We start from the raw sequence: 26,207 nt of genomic DNA, 5'->3' as shown, positions 1-26,207 counted from the left end.
ACATCATTTCGTAATAAATTCTCAACAATTTAGGTATATAAAGAAGTTACTTCAATGTAATAACATCCATGTATGACCAATAACATCATACTCCTAGTGAAGGGTTGAAAGCTTTTCCTTTGAGATCAGGAACAAGATAAGGGTGCCCACTCTCCCAACTCCTAGTCCACAAAGTACTAGAAGTCCTAGCCAGAGCATTTAGGCAAGAAAAAGATGTAAAAGTCACTAAGTTGGAATGGAAAAAGTAAAGTTAGCTCTGTTTTAATATGACATGATCTTATATATAGAACCCTAAAGACTCCAAAAAACAAAACAAAAACTTCTGGAATAAATAAATTCAGTAAAGTTGAAGATATAAAATCAACATATAAAATCTGTTGAATTTCTTTTTTTATTTCTTTTTTTATTTTTTTTAACGTTTATTTATTTTTGAGACAGAGAGAGACAGAGCATGAATGGGGGAGGGTCAGAGAGAGGGAGACACAGAATCTGAAACAGGCTCCAGGTTCTGAGCTGTTAGCACAGAGCCTGACACAGGGCTTGAACTCACGGACTGTGAGATCATGACCGGAGCCAAAGTCGGCCGCTTAACCGACTGAGCCACCCAGGCGCCCCATAAAATCTGTTGAATTTCTATACACTAACAACTATCTGGAAAAGAAATTGGGAACATAATTCCTTTTATATTAGTATCAATAGAATAAATACTTAGGGCTAAATTTAACCAAGGAGGTTAAAGATATGTACACTAAACTATAAAACATTGATGAGCCTGGACCATCTTTTCATACCATACACAAAAATAAACTCAAAATGGATTAAAGGTCTAAATGTGAGACCTGAAACCATAAAAATCCTAGAAGGAAACACATGCAGTAATTTCTTTGACATTGGCCTTAGCAACAATTTTTTAGAGAAGTCTTCTCAAGTAAGGGCAACAAAAGCAAAAATAAACTGTTTGGACTACATCAAAAAATAAAAAGCTTTTTCACAGCAAAGGAAACCATTAACAAAATGGAAAGGCGACTTACTGAATGGGAGAATATATTTGCAGATGATCCATTTGATAAGGGGGTAATATAAAAAAATATAAGGAACTTATACAATTCAATACCAAAAAAAAAATCCAATTAAGAAATTGGCAGAGAACCTGAATAGACATTTTCCAAAAACACACAGAAGACCAACAGGCACATGAAAAGATGCTCAACTTCACTAATCATCAGGAAAATGCAAATCAAAGCCATAAATAGATTATCACCTTACACCTGTTAAAATGGCTAAAATAAAAAACAGAATAACAATGTTGGAGAAGATGTGGAGAAAAAGGAACATTCATACACTGTTGATAGGAATGTAAATTGGTACAGTGGCTATTGAAAACAGTATGGAGGTTCCTCAAAAATTAAAAATAGAAATGCCATATGATCCAACATGGGTATGATCCACTATTGGGTATTTATCCAAAGAAAATGAAAACACTAATTCAAAAAGATGTATGCATCCCTATATTTATTGCAGCATTATTTACCATAGCCAAGATATGGAAGCTACCTAAGTGTCCATCAGTAGACAAATGGATAAGGATGATGTGGTATATATAAAGAATGGAGTATTACACAGCCATAAAAAGATGAGATTGTGCCATTTGAGATGACATGGATGAATTTAGAAGGCATTCTGTTAAGTGAAGTCAGGCTGAAAAAGACAAGTGCCATATTATTTCACTCATAAGGAGAATCTAAAAAAAAAACAAAACAAAAGAAAAGCAGAATCGGACTTATAAATACAAAAAAATGGTAGTTGCCAGAGGGGAGGCAGGTTGGGGGTTGGGAAAAATGGGTGAAGGGGAGGGGGAAATATATGCTTCCAGTTACAGAATAAGTCACAGGAATAAAAAGCACATCATAAGGAATATAGCCAATGATACTGTAATAGTGATGTATGATGACAGATGGTAGCTAAACTTGAGGTGAGCATAGCGTAATGCATAAAATTGTCAAATCACTGTGTTGCATATCTGAAACTAATGTAACATTGTGCGCCAACTATATTTGAATAAAAGCATTGATGGAAGAAATTGAAGATTACACAAATGGAAAGATATCCTGTGTAATGGATTGGAAGAATTATTATTGTTAAAATGTCGATACTACCCAAAGCAAGCTACAGATTCAATGTAATCCCTGCCAGAAATTCAAATATCAGTTTACACTGAAATAGAAAATAATCCTAAAATTCATATGCAGTCATAAAAGTCCTCTGGTAGCCAAAATAATTTTGAGGAAGAACAAAAAATCTGGAGACATCACATTTCCTGATTTCAAATTTTCTTACAAAGCTATAGACATCAAAACAGTTTGGTACTGGATAGCGACAGTCATGTAAAACAGTGGAAAAGACTAGAGAGCTCAGACATAAACCCATGCATATATGGTCATCTAATCTTTAACCAGGGGACCAAAAATATAAATTGGGGAAAGGATTGTCTATTCATTTAGTGGCACTGAGAAAACTGGATCTCCATGTGCATAGAATGAAAGTGTGCACAGAATGAAACTGGATCTCCAAGTGCATAGATGATAGTATCTTACATCATACACAAAAATCAACTCAAAGCAATCCAAGACTTAAACATAAGACCTGCAACAATTAAAGTCCTGGAGAAAACATAGGGAAAAAGTTCACTGACATTGCTGTTAGTAATGAATTTTTGGATACAACCCCCAAAACCCAGGGAACAAAAGCAAAAATAAGTGGGATTATACAAAATTAAAAAGCTTCTAAACAGCAAAAGAAACAATTAACAAATGAAAAGATGGCATATGGAATGTGATAAAATAGTTGTAAATCATGTATCTTATAAGGGGTTAATATCCTTTATTGGATTCTCATACTTGGTCCACTATTTCCTGGCCCTAAACCCACCAGGACCAGGTACCAGAAGCTGGACAGACAGACAGCTGGACAGCTCTTAACCCCAGAGTCCACTGAAATTGTTCACACTAGCCAATCTTAAAACTGTTTACCCTGCCTTTTTCCTATTCCCTGGTAACTATAATAAAGTCTCTAACTCCAGTAAAAGCTGGAAAAAACAAACAGGATTATATCAAACAAAAGCTCTTGCACAGTGAAGGAAACCATCAACAAAATGAAAAGGTGATCTACTGAATGGGAGAGAAGATATTTATAGCCTATAAAGGTTAAAAGTATATTAAGAACTTACACACTATAAAAAAAAATAAGTCAATTTAAAAATGGACAGAGGACTTGGGGCCCTTGGGTGGCTCAGTCGATTAAGGGTCCAACTTCCGTGCAGTTCATGATCTCATGGTTCATGAATTTGAGCCCTGCATTAGATTCTCTGCTGTCAGTGCAGAGCCTTCTTCAGATCCTCTGTCCCTCTCTCTCTCTACCTCTCCCCTGCGCATGCTCATGCTCGCTCTCTCTCTCTCTCTCTCTCTCTCTCTCAAAAATAAACATGGGGCACCTGGATGGTTTAATCAGTTAAGTGACCAACTTCGGCTCAGGCCATGATTTGGCAGTTTGTGAGTTTAAGTCCCATGTTGGGTTCTGTGCTGACAGCTCAGAGCTGGAGCCTGCTTTGGATTCTGTGTCTCCCTCTCTCTCTGCCCCTCCTCTGCTCACATTCTGTCTCTCTCTCTTTCTCAAAAATAAATAGAGTTTAAAAAAATAAAAATAAACATTAAAAGAAATTTTTTTAAGTGGACAGAGGAATTAAATAGACATTTCTCCAGAGAAGACATAAAGATGGCCAATGGGCATATGAAAAGATGTTCAATGTTACTAATCATCAGTAAAGCACAAGACAAAACCACAATGAGATTTCATTTCCCACCTGTCAGAATGGCTATTACCAAAAAGACAAAAAGATAAGTGAACACCAGCATTGGTGAGAATGTGGAAAAAGGGGAACCCTCATACGCCATTGGTGGGTATATAAATTGGTGCAGCCATTATAGAAAACAGTATGGAAGGTTTCAAAAAATTAAAAATAGAACTACCATACGATCTAGCAATTCCACTTCTGGGTATTATCCTAAAACAATGAAAACACCAATCTGAAGAGATATATGCACTGTATGATCATGAGAGCATTATTTAAGATAACCAAGATATAGAAGCAACCAAACCATCTATCAAGAGATGAATGGATAAAAAGATGTGGTGTGTATGTGTGTGTGTGTGTGTGTGTGTGTGTGTGTGTGTGTGTATGTGTATGTGTGTATTATATATAATGCACACATTATATACATAATGAAATATTACCCAGCCATAAAAAATAATGAAATCTTACCATTTGCAATGACATGATTAAATCTAGGAGATATACTAAGTGAAATAAGTCATACAGAGAAAGACTAATACCATATGATTTCATGTATATGTGGGATCTAAAAATCAAAACAAAACAGAGACTCATAGATACAGGAAACAAACTCTTGGTTACCAGAAGGGAAGTGGGTTGGGGATTGGCTGGCAAAATAGGTAAAGGGGGTTAAGAGGTACAAACTTCCAGTTATAAAATAAATACGCCATGGTGATGTAACATACAGCATAGGGAACATTGTCAATAAATATCGTAATACTTTAACAGCTCAGAGCCTGGAGCCTGCTTCAGATTCTGTGTATTCCTCTCTTTCTGCCCCTCCCCCACTCATGTGTGCTCTGTCTCTCAAAAATAAATAAATGTAAAAAAAATTAGAAAAATAACAAGGGAACTTTAATTAAATTTGGGGAGAGGATCAGATGTGAGAGGTTTGTTTCACTTGGTAATGGGTGCTAACATTGATGCTGTTGCTGCTGCCCCAGAGCAGGATGTATGGTGTCTTCTCAGTCTTTTGTTTCTCCTAGAGCAAACTCATGCCCAGGGGCATGTGGCTGGAGCTCTTTTTCATGACTCCTCATGTAGCTTCTTCATCTACTTCTCTGTCTTCATCCAACCTGAGCCAGTCCCATGGAAGTCATGAGACAACTGCTAGAAAACCTCCGTGGATGTGAGCTTCTGGTCCACTTTGTGCACATACTTGATATTAATATGCAACCTGGGTGAAACATCAGTGCCCTTCCTACTGACCATACCTGTCATGGATGATCATCTTATCCTTGAAGCAGTATAAAGCTGAGGGTAGGAGCTCGTTGGACACCTTCACCTTGGCTACTTTCTGCACCATGGTCTTTAGTGGCCCTTTCTTCTCACACAAGAGCAAGAAGGTCGCCAGCTTTCTATTCGTGATGGGCTCCTCATCCAGGATGATAGTAGGAGGTAAAGGCAACCTGCTGCTGCTTCAGTTCATCCAGGTGGACTGTACTTCGGCCAACATTCTCCTCCCCACTGGACTCAGAGAAGATACTGGTCTATGGTTCCTCATATGGTCCAAAGTCCACAAGCTCCTCTTGCTGCTCCTGGTCAGCTCCTAATTGGGGTTTCCCAACAGGTTTCAGCATTTCAGAGTGTTGATAAACATGGCATTCTTTCACTCAAGGACCTCATTTTTCTGTCAATCTACTGGCAAAGCTCCAGTTTCTACATGTTCTCCGCTACTTTGTTGTCACTATCTTGCAGCTCTTGCAGCTACCCCAGCTTATGACCTCTCTTCAGCTGCTTTTGCAGTGCTATCTGTGTTTGAGGTCTTCTAGCACCTATGAGGACCCCAATAGCAGAGATCCACATTCTGTCCTCTTAATCAATGACCTCCATGTTCTCAGCGTGGGCCTGAGGCATTGGCTACTTTTTCTCCTCTCCCTGGGGATACCTATTCAGCCTTGGCCAACCTATGTACATGATGACGGCCTTGCAGCCTACAACAAAAGTCCCTGTCTCCAATCTAGTTAAGGAACAGCAAGTCATTACCCTGAAAAACCACCTCCTACTTCTCCTTACACTTTTTCTTTTCTCTCCACTTTATCTTATTAAAGGTAACTACCTCAATGGGAGTGATGTGTTCAGAGGTGAGCTGGGACCCTACCTGGCTCAGTAAATGAGCCTAAAACTATGGTTTGACTGGATCTCTTGCAGTTCTCATTACCACTGGCTATGAGATTTCCCCTGGTCTCAAGGGCAAGAGTGTGGTCCTTGTTCTTAAACTCCCCCTCAGTGCATTTGAATAGCATATAGAGGGATTTTACTCTAACAAATCATATCAATTCTCTTTCTCTATAGGGGGCTTCCTTTCCTGCTGCTCCAAGGTGTATCTTCTCCATTTCCACCAAGTTCATATTCACCAGCACAGTGTCTTCCTCCTATAGAGCATCTTTGTCCTTCTCATGGAGTATCCTTCTTGGAAGAAATTGATGTGCTTCATGAGGAGGCTGTGGAGGTGACTCCAAGGACTGTATAGGTCATGCTGCCTCTGCCCAGCCTTGTCCCCCACCACAGTGCCAACACCGAATTCTTGTTCTATGTCCTCCAGTAGAGTGGCCCTTTTCTCTGCTGAGTACATCTCCACCTGAAGCTCTGCTGGCTCTGCTCAGTCCATCAAGCAGACTTCTATAGTTTCGTTTTCTTCCCTAACTTTTGGTTCAGCAGGCACTTTTCACTGCAGATGCCAGTTTCTCCACTTGGCACAAAGCCTTGAGGTTGAAGATGTAGGCTGCAACCGGCCCCTCCCTGGTGCCTGCCTCCTGATTGAAGGCATTGATTTCCAAAGGTATAAACCTCAACTTTTCCCTGTTTCATGGATTCTACCACGCTGAGTGATGGGGCATCTCCTGGGTTGAGTTTGGAAATGGCAGGAGCAGGGATTACAATAAGGGCTGTCGCGCCTTTCCTGGTTCAGCACATCTCCCCGATGGGCCCTGTCTGCTACACTCCCACATAGGCGTGCAGGCCAGGAAGGAGCTGAGGCCCATGCTATTGCCTAAAACTTACATAATAAAAATAAACATTAAAACATACTTAAAAATGTCAAATAATCTTAGGCCAAAAAAAAAAAAAAATCCTTGAATGCCAGGGTTAAAGAGGCAGAAGAGACAAAAATCACAAGATCTGCTCTGTGAAATGCTCCACAGACTGCCATGACCACGTCCACAGAGAGGGTATAGCAGTACCTCAAGACCCCATTTCATCCCAAGGCTGTGGCTGAGGCTGAATCTTTACATCCTGTCTGATCTACCCACAAAACATTTGATGTTGTTAGCTTTGGAAACAGTGACTAGTTGTTCAGGCCTCAAAGAATTGAGAGGGGTGTTTAAAGACTGTGCCTTGATTTCACAATCAAATTGACAAGAAGAGGTGTATAACCCCAGACTTGGGTTCAGTGTACCCCTTTTTTAAAGAAAAAATAGGACTATACGATTATGTGCATTCCTAAAGAAAACCATTTTGGGGGCTCAGACAAGGGCTGATTGTAAGCATCTACTTTCCAATCTTGTTTGGGAAAGATGACTTTGCCACACCTGTGATCTTAAGGCAATAATCAGGTAATAAAATATCTTTTCCTAATTTTATCACTTTTCCAGTTTAGGGGCACAGGGATCTCACACATCACAAACCCTAGACACTCTCAGTTATATAAGAGTAAAACTGCTGAGAAATCAATGAGTCTAGCTTTAGCCTCAGCGGTGCTATTACCACCATGTCCAAAAACTAATCTAAAACTCCTAGCAGGGCCTCAGAACTGCTTAGCAGAAAATGTAAAAGGAATAGCCACACTTTTAAGGGATTAATGATATGATTTTTTTCACCTAAGGTAAAGCCTGGTTGTGCCGTTTTACAAAGAATGTTCCAGGTTCAATGGAGCTGGGTGTAAGCAAAATGGCCCCTTTGAATTTCAAAATGCCTCTATTAAAATTCATGACTTCATTGAATATGTGGCTCAGGAACACGATAGAACGGAGTTCTGATTTTAGCTTCTCACCTAGCACCCGGAGGATTGTGGAAGCACAGCTACAAAGTACTTTGTTTTGTTTGTTTTAAAATCACACTTAGATCATTAACTGCCTGAAGGTGCCTTGGTGGTGTCAAGGAAGAGGGAGGGGAGAATATGACTATTTCTGGAGTGACAGATTTCCTCCCGTATGAAGCGTCTGATTGGTCACTGGAGCCCAGGAAGGGTGAGGCTAGTCTCCCGCTTGCTTAGGGGCTGGTAGTAAAGACATTTTAGAGACAGGCATCACCCATAGGTGCAGGCACACAGCTGCAGTTACAGTAAGCCTTCTTGTTGTTATTATTGCTAATTAAGTCAATGGATATTTGATGACACTTACATAACAATAAAAAGGGAATCCTGAAAGTTAGAACATCATTAAGAAATTCGTAACAGGCCTTAATACAAGTATATGATGTCAGTTTTATGTGCTGAAGCGAGAGAATGAAGAATTATTTTGTTCAAGCAGCCAAAAAAATAGCAAGAAATAAAAACATGAATTCTGTTGGATTGGCAGTTTGCCCACAGTTCCTCATTTGTCAAGAAGTTTGCATCAAGTATCAGAAGCTTTTGCGCCAATTTCAAACAAGGTGTGAGATTTTGGCAGGCCACTTAACTCTTTCTAGGCAAAAAGAATAATGTTTAATAATACCAAATTGTCCTAAGAAGTAAAAAAAAAATCTGAAACCATAGGCCCTTACATATGCCCTGCATAGGAAATACAGATATGGATTCATATTGCTGACAACCTTGTAAAATTAATAGCAAATTAATGCCAAGCATTTATGCTCAGACAGAAATCAAAATGGATTACTGGCAAAAGATACATTATCAATGGTAAATTAAGTGAGTAAGTAACACTTGGCATGAATATCTTTAGAGTGGGACAAAAATCACTGAGGTTCAGAGTACAAATTAGCTGGCAACAACATCATCCTTGTGGAGACGATATCAGTGGCAACTTCAGTTTATTACTGAAAGCCCATGACATATAAAAAGAGTTGTACCTTTTTTTCTGTACAAGTTATGGCACTGTGACCCACAACATAGACTTGAATAGGGATTGGGTTTATAGGGTGTATAGGAATCAGTAGTGGGTTTTAGCCAGGTCTCAGAACGCTACAGTGTTGATGAGCAAGAGGTTTACATCTGCCTGCCAGTCCTCATTATCATACTCACAGAGGACAGTTGTTGGCCAGTAATGCCTCCTAAACTTGATCCATTGTTAAATTTTTTAAAAAGTTGGAAATTGATCTATTGAATGTGCCTTGAAATATGATATACAGTAAGTCATATGGTAAGAACCAGATGGTCTGAACCGAATTTGCACACTGTCCAAGGGAAAAGCTATGCAGCGAAGCTCCTGAAATGATTTTTTAAAAAATGAGATGTGATCAACACTAATTCATAATACTAAATATTAGAAAAGTGATTTATTTCCAGTTGAAATCTCAGTGGTAATCATCATATAAGTCCAAGGTTACTATTTCGAGGTCAAAAACATGATATTAATTTCATAAGATCAGACTTTCCTAAGTGACTGAGTTGTGGGTAAAAGTTGCTTTATCACTAAGAATTTAATACCTTATTTTAAAAAGTAACTGACATTTGGCATATTTAAAAGAAATATCAAGTACTGTTAGAAAGTACAGAGCTTCACGCGACCAGAGAATGATTCAAAACTCTATTCACCACTATCTCTCTTGCTGAAATAGAAAACTTCCAGGTTAAGAGTGATATGTCCATCAAGAATGTCTAAATGGGTACTGAAAATGTTAAGGGAGGACTCAGTGGCTCTACATTGAGATTAAGGAACAGTTATTATAGCATGTCTATGACTGGCAAGGACAAAACAGCATTCATCTATTCCAGAGAATTTTCTTCAGAAAGAAAAGTACGTGTCAAGAGAACCTTCCAGTGACTAATGGAATAAGACTTTGTGGAATTACATTATTTGCAAAGTGTAATTTACCTGGACCATAATTTCTTTGGTAAGATTCTGGAGGAGCAGAGCTCTTTATCCATAGCATGTTTTTTTGATTCATTTGATGAATGAGAATTCTACTGCGCCTTGGCAGAGCATGAAGGGCACAGTTACACAGCAAAAGTTAAGCCTCAGGGAACGGAAGCCCTGAGTTAGTCATTGCTCTTCCAGATGAAGACAGGACTGAGAAAAATCCAGTGGAAAGACTCCTAATTGCATAAGACAGTCAGAGAGAAGAGGTTCACCATCCAGGTAAGGAGGGTCTGGTTTTGTTTCAGTGGATGGAAAGATCTGCTGAGACCAACCATTAGCACTCAGGCAGTGGTCGATACTGGGGATTGCGGTGCTCTGCAAAAACTGGGGGAAGCAGTTGATCCTCTACTAAATACACCATTCTAAATGCCTGAGAATGGTGTCTGATTTTAGGTATTTGGGGCGAGGATAGATGTTAGAACAGAGGAATGCACAGTCATGGACAACTCTGGCAGATAGTGACAAGTTCACATAGACACCTCTATCCAGGAGCGGTTGCTTACATGACAGTCAAGAATCCAAATAATGTCCACAGTAAAAAAAACATTTCATTTACTAGACTTAGGCAGATCCATCTAGTGACCAACACACCTCACATACTGCCGAAGTATTTCTGTGTGGAGAAGGACAAGAAAGATCAGTACATGGATTTCTAGACTTCCTTCATTCAGATGAAGGGACAGTTTCTGTATGATATGACTTCCTGGTAAACCAGGGAGGGGGACAAAACATAAGAGACTCATACACATGGAGAGCAAACAGAGGGTTCCTGGAGGGGTTGTGGGAGGGGGGATGGGCTAAATGGGTAAGGGGCACTAAGGAATCTACTCCTGAAATCACGGTCGCACGACCTGCTAACTACTTTGGATATAAATTTAAAAAATAATAAAATAAAAAATAAAAAAATAAAAATAAAATTCTAATGCCACAGCTAATTACACAAAAGGGGATACACAATTAGAAAATCATTTGGCTGCACGCTGTTAAACATGTTGAGGGTGTTGTACCTGGACAAAGTGGGCAGGGAAGACAACACGGGCCTTTTCCATTCTTTGTGCCACTCAAGTTTTAGTGTGAGAACTCTGTTTTTTTAACTGATGTTTTAGGATAGGCAACAGATGAAGAGCTGGACATCTACAGAATCCACAGAAGCTCAAGAGTAAACCTCAAATTCCTTATCTATTTTCTCTCCTGGTAGTCCACAGCAAGAGTTTAAGTGACAAGTGGATATATTTCTGGGAACTTTCAGCTATGAATATAATTCTGTTGTATTACTGAGGTCTTCTGAAGAAGCATAAGACAGATGAATGGAAGATCATACCTTATATTGCCATCAACCAGTTTTTATCAATGTTGGTTTAAGTTATAGAGATAAACAGGCCCATAGATGTCATATTAAACCACTGCCTATTGAAGAGTTTGTGGAATGAGATTTTGATCCAAACTTGATTCCTGCTTAAAAAAAAAAAATCCATGCTACAGATTGAATGTTTACATGCCCCTCAAATTTATATGTTGAGACCTAATCCCCAATGTGATGATATTGGGAATTGGGGCCCCTAGGAGGTGATTAGGTCTTGAGGGCGGAGCCCTCATGAAGGAGATTAGTGTCCTTATAAGAGAGACCCCAGAGAACTCCCTTGCCTCTTCTGCCGTGTAAGAAAACAGCAAGAAGATAGCCATCTATGAACCAGGACGCAGGTCTTCACCAGACACCAAATTTGCTGATGCCTTGATCTTAGACTTCTCAGTCTCCAGAACTCTAAGAAGTAAATGTTCATTTTTTAGGCCATAAAATCTGTGGTAGCTTTTTATAGCAATCCAAATAGGCAAAGACAATGTATAGGGTAGTTTTTTTAAAGTACTTTAAATGGCACCCAAAAAAGGGCTATTTTCAAACCCTAAGGAGTACGAGATCAGCTTTTATGTCTTCCTTGGTGCTCTTAGGACTTGACACCAAGCCTGTTACATACGTTATAAATCATAACTTCAAAGGTAGGGAGGATAAGGAAATTGCTTCCGAAAGACCGGAGGCGGAAGAGGCAAGAGGGTGGAAGGTAAAAGAACTGTCCAGACATTGAGGAACAAGGCAAGCGCAGGGGACATTTATTCATTATCTGGTGTTCATTGTTGTGAGACTTTATATTCCTCTGGCTGTTTCTCTTTCCCCACCCTATCTTCACTTTTGCAGGGTAAAATATTCTATTAGACCACATACACACTGCTGTGGAAAAGTGCATCTGGGTATCAGAGACTAATTGAGTGGTATCATTTGCTCCAGAAGGCTCAAGTAAAGATATGTGGAAGAATGTATGACCTTTGTATTAAGAATTAGGCCGGCATGAGCCTTTCATCTTAAGAGTTCTTTAACAAGGAATAGAATCAAAATTATTGTTTAGGAAGACTATATGTTCAAGTCTAGATTGTATGGTTAACAGAATTAACAGTAGTGACACATTTGCCTTTAAACAATTCAGGTATGAATTATTGGAGAAATAATTAGTAGACAGAAATGGATGAAATGAAATCAAACACTGTTTTAACTTGGCCCTCCCCCACAGCAATATAAGCAAAAGGCAGGGAAATTAACTCCAGTGACTGCTTCCTAAAACATAATCTTCAGCCCTCAAGAAGGCACTGGGGCTAGGATTTCCTCATCCTGAGGGGGGAATTCTAAAAAGAGTGAGGACGGAGAAGGACGCAGAGAATTACAGAAGGAAAACTAGGATTAGCGAGGTAGAACCACACTCATGTGGGCTCCACCCCATCCACTCCTATCACTGTTGCCTTAGTCCCCTCTGTCCTAACACGGAAACATGAGGATAAAATGCTTGTGGGAGACAGAAAATCTGCTTCAAATCAAGAAGTTTCTTATAGGAAACAAAACTACACTAAACATTACCTAACAATGGCCCTGAGAGACTAAAATGAAGAACGCTGTTCTAACATTGATAAATAGTGCTTTGCTTTTAAAGTTTCTGGTTAATCATTCCATTTACTCTCCACCACATGATACCCTTAGCTCAAGAATTCTGTCAGCCAGTCTCTATCTATAGTATCAGAACTCCCGAACAGAGACAAATTATATTTCATGCTCAAGCTTCAGGGAAATATAAAACATGTTATTTTATCAATAACATGTCTTGCGGTCAGTTCAGTCACCAAGAACTTTTTCTCCAAAAGAGAAATCACAGGAGGGTAAAACATAGCAATCATGTAAGAGCCCACACCATGTTAATGAGAAACTAGGATCCTTTATTGTTGGACACTTGAAGAGTCAATGTGTCCCATTCTTAACTTCTTTCAATCAGTCTGTATTTTCTTTGTATTAAGCGGTTCATCTTATTAATTCTCATAATACAGTATCTAGAATGCTCAGGGCAACCACAGATATTCTTACTGAAAGGGTTCCTTTCAAAGCCCCCTCCCCAGCCAAGATTAGACAAAACTCACAGGTATATGTGTTTTGCCCTAACTCCTTGTTTTTCTAAGTCATGGTGCCCCCTCATTCTCAGAAAATAGACCACAACTACAAAACATGCTCTCCTCTAGCTGGGCCACAACCCACATCCCAGAGGAGCCCTGGATAGAGCCCCTCAAGAAACCTGCCCCCTCTCTGGCCAAGAATTAACACCCCTCCCCATACTCTGCATGGGCACAGCTGCAATCATCTCACATCTTTAAGGAAAAAAAAAACCTGAATCCTTAAAAGGCCAGCACAACAGAAGCTCAGGGCTGACCTATCTCTTGATGTCTGGTTCCTCTTCTCCTTTGGAGAGTGAATAAACTCTGTCCTGCTAGTTGCCATACTCTTTTTGCAATTATGTACCACCTGCATCACTGGTCACCCTAACACTGAGTGTCTAAAACAATGTTCTGAAAACTATTTGGGAGTCTTAAAAACTCTGAGAGCATATATGCACGAGCTTGTGTTAACCTACATGTTTTCTATGACTTACAACATATTCTGAAGGTTATCTATTTGAGATCAAGAAAAGAATGTTTCCTGGGGACCTCAGTTCCTACTCATGTGGTAAGAGACAGATACCATCGATATGAAGAACCACTGGTCTTTGGCCTGTTGGTAATAGGAGGTACATGTCATGACAAATGAAAAGGTGGTCAAGGCCAGGAAGAAACAAGGCTGAGGCCCCACTCACACTGTGTTTCCATTTCTGAGTATTGGAAAAAAGGCTCAGGGAACTCCCTTAAAAAAAAAAAAAAGCTAACAATGGCTTAAAAATGGCCATTTCTTCTCACTTCAACATAGCTCTGTACCACAATAAGCTACCTATGAAATTCTATGTCATAAGAAAATTTTAGAAGAAATAATACAAGCTCTTTTTTTATAAGCAGAGTTACTAGACTTGGGGTAAGGATCTTTCCTAGAAAAAAGCAGCCAATGAATCATTAGTCCCCTGCAAGTTTTCCATATTCATAAAGCCCAACTTTTAGGAAAAGCTTGAACTCTGTAAAGAACCACCAGGGAAAACACTTATCTCTAAGCTAAGTTAGAAGCTTGAGAATGCCACACCTACCTCAGGCTTGGACAAATCCCCTTCAAGCCTTTCTTTAAAGAGTCTTTAAAATCACCCACCTACCTCCTCTCTCCTGAGTCTAGAGTAGCTGGCACCTCTAGATCATCTGTCTTAAGATCTCTTCACACAGGTGACTCAGGAGGAGTTATTCCTTAGGTATTCCCTTGGCAGAGGTTCTTGTTACCTGAGGTCATTTCCTCTATCCCTTCCTCCTTAACAAATTCCTCTACTCTCTAGCTTGCGCCTAACGCAGGCTGTTCTCCCACACTTGAGATCTACTTCATCGTTTTGGGCAGCACCCTGTTTTGCAACAGCTTTTACTCCCGTCACTGGCTTCCGGCCCTGGCAAGGCTAGACTCCAGGGTCTATTCCATCTGTGCTCTTATTTAACTTCCGATGCCTGGCTCCCTCCGCAGTGAAGCTGCTTTCCACCTCCTCTCCTGAAATTCTTGCTTTCTCTTCTTTGCCACCCTCTAACAAAATAGCTTCTTCACAGCAGACCTTTATAATCTCCCAAGACTGCTGTTTCTTAACTTTCTTGATGTTCTTTCCTATAATTGCCTGTCATTTCCCCAAAACCACCCCCAACCGTCAGCTAAATCCACACTAGTTGCATTTTCTTCCTCCCAAGATATAAACCCCAGCTCCCACTTCTTTCATCATCACTCTCTGCAGCTAGTCTTGCAGCTAGTTTTCTTGCTCTTCTACAAAACAAAACAAAACGCTAAAGCCAGCCCCACTGCAACCTGCCTTTTATGATGTAAACCTATCTGCACATCCTTTGTAGTCATGTGACCTTCTTCCCATAGGTAAGTTACTTCTCCTGCAAAGATTCTCCTTTGAGTGGTCTGGGGTGGAGCACAGGCGATCATAATTTTTAAAGCTCCTCAGGTGATTGTGATTTGCAGCCAAGCTTAAGAACCACTGCCGGTACCTGTTTTACACGTAAGCTAGCTGTGCTCAAGTTCTTTTCATCCAGACAATCTTAGCAAACTACAAAGAAAGATCAGACTATAGCAAGCTGCCTTTGCAGTTAGGTTTTAGATTGATCCTTGCATCAAATATGAGATATCTCTGTCCCCCACCAGTTTCTTAAAAGTTATTGACTTCTCTCATCACGCGGCCAAGATGTACTTCTCAAGGTAATTGACTCCACAGCTGAAGAAAATGTTCCCAATTCTCCAAGCTGATGATTACTTACTCCATTTTCCTTGTTCATCATTGTGATGGACAAAAGCCTTTGCCTTCAATTCAAATAGAAACATCCCTTTTTTAATCTAAGCCTGTTGCTTTTATGTTGGCCCCCTGTGGACACGAAGAGGCCAATAAGCTTTCCCTTTGTAAAATTGCTCATGCTATTGAGAACATGAATCAAGTCATACTTCAGCCTTTTGTTCTCTAGTTAAATAGTTCCAAGTTAATTAACATAATTAAAGAATATAAAAACTGGAAGGAACCATAGGGATCTTCTAGTCTAATTATTTTCAAACTTTATTTTTAAGCAGTGGTAACATTATTAAATGAAATCTTAATCCTAATGTATGAAAATTGAGACAAGCAGAGCTGCTTCAGGTGAAATATTCTGGGAAACCCTCCATGCAGGGGTAACTGATTAGGTGGCTACAAGGAACTTAGGTACTTTGCAAAATGAAGTTTGAAAATCTTTGTGTGTGTGTGTGGTCCCGCATCTCAACTTTACAGATAAGGAAGGCAAAGTTCCAAAACTTTACATGGATTTTTAAGTTTCCAGTAATAGACATACTACTCTGGAGTAGCACTATTCAAAGTACTTAACAATGTAATGGAAACATGCTTAATGGAAACGTTAGGAGGTTTGTTTTTGAATTTGACTTTTAATAAACAACAGTCTTTCCTTATTGAGCAACTGATGATAGGCACAGACCTAGATTTTTTTCCCCGCTAACCAAAAAGTACCAAATACAGAACGTCTAATATCAGAGAATATAAATAAAGATCAAATGCAAAAGATCTTTGAGTCTCTGTTCACGAAGCAGTCCCAAGAGGCCTTCCCTCCCTCCTCATGTCACCTTGGTGAAGCAGCTATGCACTCCTAAAGGATTTCATCCTACTTTTGGATTCTGAACGGTGTATCCAGAAAGAAAGAAACACCACTTCTTCTATAGTCAGATGCTGTTCTGTGACTTTGCTGAAAAATAAAAATTTAACTATCAAGACATTCTTCCAGCCTCTGCATCTTGACTTTTCAGGGAACAAGTGTACCTCAGGATTCTATTGCTAGGAAAATAAAGAGCCTGGATATGCCAGATACAGAAAAGGGTTTCTAAATACTTGAAGTAATTATTTTCTTCTCCTTTCCCATTAAATTTCTTTCAATGGATGCGCATTTTTAAACATTCATGCTTTATGTGTGTTTTCAAATTTTTTTTAACGTTTATTTATTTTTGAGACAGAGAGAGACAGAGCATGAACAGGGGAGGGTCAGAGCAAGAGGGAGACAGAATCCGAAGCAGGCTCCAGGCTTTGAGCTGTCAGCGCAGAGCCAGATGCGGGGCTCGAATTCACGGATCGCGAGATCATGACCTGAGCCAAAGTCAGACTCTCAACCAACTGAGCCACCCAGGCGCCCCATGTGTGTTTTCATTCTTACCTTCCCTCCCCCTGGAGTTTCCTCCAGTTCATAGAGGCTAAACAAGCATGCAGTACCCGGAGATCCAGGTAATATGTTGGGGTGATAACCAACCTCAGGAAAATTTACTATATGGTCAGGGCCAGATGAAGACATAGGAGTATTCTGGAAAATAATTTGAAATTTTATCAAACAAATATTCCTTGCAATTTTGAACAGACTTTATTGAGAGAAGAAGCCAAGTGCATAGAAGGAAAGGGGGAAAGGATGGTGCTCCTGGTAGATTTCAGTCTTTCGCCTATTATCTTGAGTAATTTTGCTTTAAGTAGGCACAATCCATTCAGTGAAATAGCAGCTTTATGGATCAGTGGACCTGCTAGTCCCATTCTTTTGATGGAAGGTGAGTGGCTATCTACCAACTGCTTGGACATACCCTCTGTGAAGTCTTTACCCCTGCCCCTCAGCCTAAGAAATTTATCAAATTACTCCTTCTAAGAATATGTAGAGATCTATTAGTGACATTAATGCCTTTTATGAATTGACCATATGTTTTTGACTGAACTGTCTTAATCTACTTCTTGTTAGGCACACTAGAAGGCCCCCTAGAGCCACAGATTTGTAACTCTGTCTCTATTATCCATGGAGTTAAGACTCCTCACTCTGTCACGGTATTGGTATAGTGTTGTATGGTGACAGAGGGTGAGCATAGCATGAAGTACAGAGAAGTTGAATCACTATGTTGCACGCCTGAAAATAATGTAGCATTGTGTGTCAACTATACTCAAATAAAAAAAAATATAGTAAACAATAAAAGATTCATTACTCTGCCTACTCCTCAGAACATCTTCATAGCCTACCTCTTATAGGAGGATTTCCTTTAGCATAGCACTGTCCAGATGCCAGGTAATGTCTTAAAAATCTTTACACCTATTATCCCATTTATTGTCTTATAACAGTACTATGAAATGCATAAAATAGTACCATTTTACAAATAAGGAAACTGAAGCTTCAAGAAATTAAGTAGCCCCTCTGAGGTGAAACAGTAGTGGATGGCGGAAATGTGACATAAGACAGAAATATTCGAGAATCTACAAGTGTATACAGTTCTCTGTACTGATTCCCTATAATACTTTCTGAAAATCCCCCTTATTTTCTCCAAAAATTTTCTATAAAACTTCATGGTAATAATTCCATATGCCTTCCCTCTAATCAACAATATCCTTTTTTTTTTTCTTTAATTCTGACTTTCCATATGCTCTATAAAACGTGTCAATCAACACATGAATACATCGGTAGCACATTGTGTACTTTCAACTGTCCTTCACTATACATCATAGGAGAGAAAGATGTTGAAGCCTTGAAACTCCTTCTGTTCTTTCACCTCAGTTTCCTGTGTTTTCCTGTATATGTATTTTTAGATCCAAGTGGACAATTTTCTATTTGCAACTATTGGATTAAAGGTTTTTCAGAAATACTTTCTCCAAGATTAATATCAAGAAAATGAGTGTCTCTTAATTTAAGAATATTTGCGGGGCGCCTGGGTGGCTCAGTCGGTTAAGCGGCCGACTTCGGCTCAGGTCATGATCTTGCGGCCCGTGAGTTCGAGCCCCGCATAGGGCTTTGTGCTGACAGCTCAGAGCCTGAAGCCTGTTTTGGATTCTGTGTCTCCCTCTCTCTGACCCTCCCCTGTTCATGCTCTGTCTCTCTCTGTCTCAAAAATAAATAAACGTTAAAAAAAATTAAAAAAAAAGAATATTTGCAAATTTGATGGACACATTATTGAAAGTCCTTTCCAAGTCACTGACAAAGACATTGATTCACCCTGATCCTAGTAGACCACTTTGTGATACTACCCCTAAGATCAGTCTTAAGCTTTTAGGTACCCTGGATGGAAACCAACTATCCACTAGTTACTGGAATGAGGACTGTATATAGCAAACCCTCCTATGATAATGTCATGAAATTTATGTACAAGTTTATATACATAAGGGTACATAAAACTTGTAAATTTTTAATGTGGTCTGCAAATATCTCAATAAAGGAAATTCAATTGTCAGTGGCATGATTTGTTTATCACACTGCCAAATGACTGCCACCAATGATCTTTCAATCTTCTTGGGGATAGGGCACTTTGTGGTAAGTTGTAGTAGTCTCTTTCCAAGTTTTAATATTAAATTGACCAGTTCTTAACTTTCCAGATTAAACACATAGAAATTCGCCTATGATTTCTAGGAGCCTGCAGATTTACTTGTTAGTTTTCCCAGTACCTGCGGGTACATGATGTCAGATAGTGTTGATTTACACACGTTTGTTTAGGAAGTTTCTCTAGATAGATGATAGATAGATAGATAGATAGATAGATAGATAGATAGATAGATAGATATTTAGCAAGACATTTTTTTTCTCCCACCAAACCTTAGGCCTATTAGCTAACAATCCATGTCTGAGGGAATAAGGATTAGAAGAGAAGAAATAAAACTTTTTTCTTTTGTTAAAACAGATTGTGATAGATATCTTCCACTATCATTTTTGGAACTTCATTCCACTTATTCCATTATGCTCTATACTCCAGGAGACTGACCTGAATGGGTTGCATGATTGTCTTTATTTTCTGGCCTTTATTTGAATTTGGCCAGTAGTAGACACTAGTAGAATATTGGCAGGTGAAAGGAGAGAAAGTTTGGGATATACATTTCCCTGGTTCCCTCTTTTCGTCCCTATAACAAAGGCCATGAATCCTGACAGGTTGCACTCCCTTTATTTCTCGAGGTTCAGGTAACCATTCTTATACTTTTCTCCTTCAGGCCTAGAGATGGTAGTCACTCCATTAGTTACTAACTCTGGTTTTTATGTCACAAGTTATTGCTTTCCCTAAATGCTGCCTACTTTGTAAATAGTCATCATTTTGTTAAGTTCTCCTCAATTATCCAGGATTAAGGTGCCATCCACTTACTACGGGGACCTTGAGTAATGCACAAATGACATGATCATATACTGAGAAAATCCACTGAGAGAGAACTTAGTAAGCTTGTTGTCATACGTTTGGTATGCAAAAAATAAGTTGTATTTATATACCAAAGTCAGAAATAGAAAATGACAGTGTTTAAAAGATAGAATTTGCAAAAAAATATAAATTCATTTAATGTATCTCAGAATAAACCTAACGAAAATTTTCTAAGACTTTATGAAAAAAGAAAAATCTTTGTTAAATTTTAGAAAGTCTAAATATGTGCAGATATATTACGTTCATGGATTGGCTAGACATAATGTGATGGTTTTAAAGTTATCCCTTCAAAATATAGAAACTAACTCCCATCTTCTTGAGTGTGGGCTGGATTTAGTGACTTGCTTTTAAGACATACAAAGTGGTAAAAGTGATAGTGTGTCGCTGAATCATAAAAGGCACTGCGGATTCCCCCTTACTCTTTCTCTTGATCACTTTGAAGGAAACAGTCGTGTAGGCACTGAAGCTACCCTATGTGTAGGCCTACACAGTGAGAAATGGAGGCCTCTGACTAATGTGTTTGTGAATGAGCCAGTACTTCAGCTGCAGCAAGTCTTCAGATGACTAAAATCCTGGATGACACTCTGGACTGAAAAATCATGAGTGACCCTGCACTAGAACCACTCAGCTCAGCTGCTTTCAAATAAATTCCTAACCTTTAAAACTCATGTGAGATAATACATAATTGTGGTTGATGTTTTAAGCTACTACACTTTGGGGTAATTTGTTACACAGTGATCCACTGATAACTAATACATCCAATATCATAAACGTTTCAGTTATTCCCAAATCAATCTCTAGACTAAGTACCATCCTAGTAAAAACTTCAATATATATTTTGTATAACCTCACAAACTTACTGTAAAATTTTTATGTAAATATGAATATTCACTTTTTTCCTAAATAAGAGAGATGAGATGAATGGCCCTAAAAGATAAGCATGCTTAATATTGGTTCAGGGATAGATAAATATATCAATGGAATAATTATCACAGAAAAATACTTAATTTTAAATAGATACTTATCTATAACAGTGGTAGTACTATTGGTCCAACGAGAGAGTGTGTGTTTGTAATAAATGGCAAGGAGCCTGGTTATGGTGCATATAGAAACAAAGCCCAAAAACAGTAAAACAAAAATGGATCCACTCTTGGTTTGAGTTTCTGCAAAAGCAGAGAATGAGACAGAGTTTGGGTACAAGTAGTTTATTTGAGAGATGAATCTCAGGAAGCAGAGTCAGAAATTGGGAAAGTAAGGCAGGGAATAGATAAAAGCAAATAAAGGGTATGCTTATGAATCGATCACTTTGATGGACAAGGAGGACTCAATCCTGCTGGTAAACCCCTGAGACACTGCATAGAAGACACCTTGGAATTTAAAGAATGAAGAAGCTGGAGTATTTATTGACCAACTCCTATCTCTCATTGGTTGAATCGTTGATCCTATAGCCAGGTTATGATTGTTGATTACTTGAAACAAACCATTCTAAAAACTAGTGGCACTGAAAAAAACAAAACACTTTATGATGCTCATGAGTTCTGTTTGCAGGAATATGTACAGAACAAGTTAGAAGATGGCTTGTCTCTGCTCCACTATACCAGGGTACTTAACTAAGAAGACTCAAATGACTGGAAGTGACTCAAACATAAGGAGGTAGAATCATCTGGAAGCTTCTTCCATCATATGTGGCACTGGATCTGGGATGAATCAAAGGGTGGCATCACCTGAAGCTAGCAACTAGAACACCTACTTGGGGTCTCACTGTATGGCTTGAGCTTCCTCATATCCTAGAAATCTAAAGGGAGCTATCTTTCCTATATTGCAACTTAGGCTCCAATATGAGCAAAAGGGTAGAATCTCCATGGCAAATTCTAGCCTAGCCTGAGAAGTCATGTCGCATCACTTCTACTTCAGGAAAGTCACCAAAGGCAGCCCAGATACAAGGGAGGAGGAAGAGACCCTGCCTCTTGATGCAAGGATGAACAAGAACAGTTGGTGAGAAGGATCCCAACAACATTATAGACCATCGTTTGTATCACTCAGCACTCCTTATGTTCTATTTTACCTTTAGGTATTAGCCTGTGATGATTTAAAAAAAAATCCTAATACAGGAGGCTAGTACAGTTCTACTTGTTCAGTTAATGCTGAGGATGAAATTAATATTCATATCTCCTCTTCCTCTACCCTCATCAAGAATTTATACTCTCATAAGTTGCTTTCCCAGTGAAGTGCAACAGATATTTATCCCTGTAAGGCCTGCACCTCTAGTTACCTTATCTTTGTCATGCCATTTACTATTATCACCAGGCACACAAAGACCAAGAGGTACATCACAGAATCCTCAGAGTTCCAGACATATTTCTCTCTGTCCCTAATATAAAGCAGCAATCCTAGTTCCTCATTTACATTCACTGGCCAGTAGCCAGTAGTGTAACTCCTTTTTTGGTTTTGCCTGTTGGTATCCTGACAAGAAGAGCCCACAGTGATCAGATGGAAGTCGTTGTTTTAGGTCAGACATAATACTTACTATAACCCTGGTAGAAATGTTACACCTTTGGTAACCAGAACTTTTAATCTTGCAGAGTCTAAAGCTGTGGCCATGGAAATGACAAATTGACTGTTGGGTTATGTGGAGTGATGGTTAGGGAGATGAATCCTATTTCTCTCCCATGGTTTCTAGAGCTATATAATCCAAGTATTTGGGACATAGGAAATAAAGTGGCCATTGGTTTATCATATATACTGCATTGTGAGAGACAACACTGTAAATTTACAGTGTCATCTCTAAGCTAGTACCTTTTTTTTTTAATTTTTTTAACATTTTTTATTTATTTTTGGGACAGAGAGAGACAGAGCATGAATGGGGGAGGGGCAGAGAGAGAGGGAGACACAGAATCGGAAACAGGCTCCAGGCTCCCAGCCATCAGCCCAGAGCCTGACGCGGGGCTCGAACTCACAGACCGCGAGATCGTGACCTGGCTGAAGTCGGACCCTTAACCGACTGCGCCACCCAGGCACCCCTCTAAGCTAGTACCTTAACTGAGTATTAAAAGGCCACTCTACAACTTAGGCCTGTAGCTTCCATGTGATATGCTATATGATAGATATATGTATCTATCATAGTGGACAGATAATAGTTCCTGTGATAGTCTATTTATTGTTCCATCTCATTTGATATAAAATGGGTCCTTTTCCTGAAACAATCTCAATATTAGTAAATTAGAAACTATGTGAGGTTCTTAGATAGTTTTGCTGGCAGAGGTACTGTGAGCAGGGGATACAAACTTATCTGTAATGTATATAAATCCAATTAGGATAAGCCGCTGCACCTTCCAGAGTGGAAAGGGTCAAGTATAAACAACTCTTCACCATGTGGCTAGTTCTTAAAAGATGGCACCATATTGAGAGTTCAGCATAGGTCTTACTGCTTGCAGGTTACACATTCAGCAGTGATAATATCTAGATTAGCCTTGGTGAGGAGTCCATACTGATGAATCCATGCATTACCCTTATTCTTACACCTCAACTACTCCATTCATACTTCCATCATGTAAGCACTGAGGTGCGTGGCCAAAGATAGAGGTTGGCTGATCTTTACTGGATGGATCACTCTTTCCACCTGATTGTTTAGTACCTCCCCTCATTATCTGGTTACCATTAACTTAAAAAAAATATCCTCATACTTTGTGTTTACTGCCTTTCGTTTTTTCACTTCCTTATTCCCTAGAATATTATGGTGACCTGATCTAATCTTGCTTCTTCTAGACCCTGACCATTTGGTTAAGTCATTTTTTTTTTCTGTCCAAGAGTTCATGTAGACTTTCTGTTCAAGAGCTCTCTGTCCAGATAGGACTTTCTGTCCAAGAGTCCTTAGCTCTTACAGTTTATCCTTTCACATAAAATGAAAACCAAATCTAGTACCTTATTTTCTGCCCATAAAAGGCAGATCAGGCCTTCAGACCATGATTCAAGTCTGACATCTGTTTTAAAAGAAGGGAAACAAAGGAGGATTAGGAAGGAAAACAGTCAGACTACAATACAGTTCTAAGAACGTTTTTACCAGTCTTATAAAAGTTTTGAGCCAGTTACCCATTACAACTTGACTAGATGTCAGCTCACATGCCATAGGAATTAGCCAGCATTTATACCTCCATAGTGCTCAGTTACTGACTAGAAACAACCTTGAGGAAACACGGTATTGGCATAAATGCAGTGGCGGTTCCAAGAGGTGGCAGCTGAGACTTTCATGTAATTCTTCTCCCTGTAGCCAGTTCCCATAAGGGAGCTGTGAATGGTGCATTCACATTGCTGTCACAAGATCTCAAATCTTCACTAATTTCCCCAAATATTTTGGGAATTACCTCCTCTGTTCTGGCTTGGCATACATGTGCCTTACCAAGCCATCTAGGGTACATGCAACTTTCATGCTCACCAGGCTTAATTTTAATATGATGTCATACATATAATGGACAAGTGTCATGACCTATATGTATTGAGATGATCTAGGTTCCCTTTTAGTATATTGAGGCAGATAGAAGCAAGGCTACAGAACCAAGGAGCAAGGCAGTGAAAATATATTGCCATCTATCCCAGGTGAGTACAAACTGTTTTGGTTCTCCTTCCTGATTGATATTTAAAAGAACACATTAAGGGTGTTCTGGCCTAGGCTGGCAACCTAGGAAGACACTGAACTCACCTCCTCCACAGGATATACCAAATTACATCTCTTTATAAAGCAATTCCTCCTGAAGAAGAAATGGCAGCCAAGTGAACAGCTTCTCTACAACAAAAGATAGAAAGAATGGTAAAAGAGAAGAGCAAGAGAGATGGGGACATGGTAACAAAGGGAACCCCAATCCTGATGCTGTAAACTGCAGTGGGAAAAGATAATACTGAGTGACCAGGAGTAGATCCTTCTGGATTTGGAGACAGACAAGGAGCCATCATTTAAACGAGCAACTAGCATATAAAACAGCTAGCCCTAGAACCCTGCCAAACAGTAGAGAAATAGCTGAAACTCCCTCTGGGTGGGAGGGGCTGATGGATATAGTTTATACTCCTCCTACATCATGGAATCATAGGCTTGTGTACTTTCCGGGCCCTAACCTAGGATCTTATCCCATGCCAGTCCCACCCATCCCACCAAGGCATCCATAGGGTGATGCACACCACTGGGATATACCTGGCTATTGTGTATTGCAGCTCCAGACTGTGTGCTAAGGTGGCATAAGTGCAAAACATTCCAGAACACTCCAGGCCCACATCACTTCAGCTTCAGATGACTTGCTAGGGCACACCTAGCACAGAGCACTACAGAACCTCCCAACTGACATTCAGATCCAGCCACCCTGCCAGGGTGTACCCTGCATGGAGTTCCCCAGGAACTTCAGCCTGTGCCTGTATCAATTCCAGGTATCCCAAAGCACCCCCTGCATGGAGCACCCTGGAACAAACGTGTCACATGGGCCTCTGCTCCAGTAACCTGGCCAAAGCACTCCCTGTGCTGAGTACTGTGGGATACTTTGGTTGGCACCCAATTCAGCTTTAGCTGTCACACCAGGTTATCCTCTGCGTGGAAAGCCCCAGGACAATCTAGCTTGCAACCACCTCAGTTTCTGGCTGATCTTTTAGGGCACCCCCCCATACACAGAGTGCCCTGAAACACCCCAAGCTTTCTTTCATTTCAGCTTCAGCAGTTCTGCTGGAGCGCCCTCAGTTCATAGAACATGAACACACCCCAGTCCACACCAACTTCAGATTTAATTGTTCTGTTAGGGCATCTACTGTGCATAAAGCTCTGAGACCACACTAGCCACAGCTGCAGCCAACCAGCAAATGTCACGAAGCACACACAGTCTACATAGGGAATGACCATACATAGGGAATAAGACCGTGACTTCAAGGTTAAAAGAAGTAACTTTTCACCTAATCCATAGGAAAACAGAAAGAAATATATATATATGATATATATATGATATGTTATAACATATATATAACAATACAAAGTTTACCTAAAGAAACAAACAAAAAAGCTAGAACTAGAAAAAGAACAAAGCCCAAGGTGAGAAGGAAGGAAGTGATAAAGATCAGATCAGAAATAAATGACATTGAGGCTGAAAAAGAAAAAAAAAAAAAGATGACGAAAAAAGTC

This window comes from Panthera pardus, unplaced genomic scaffold (assembly GCF_024362965.1).
Source record: "Panthera pardus isolate Hobbes unplaced genomic scaffold, ASM2436296v1 HiC_scaffold_24, whole genome shotgun sequence".
NCBI lineage: Eukaryota > Metazoa > Chordata > Mammalia > Carnivora > Felidae > Panthera > Panthera pardus.
The sequence above is the reverse complement of the archived record's forward strand: the minus strand, read 5'-3'. Positions refer to the sequence as shown.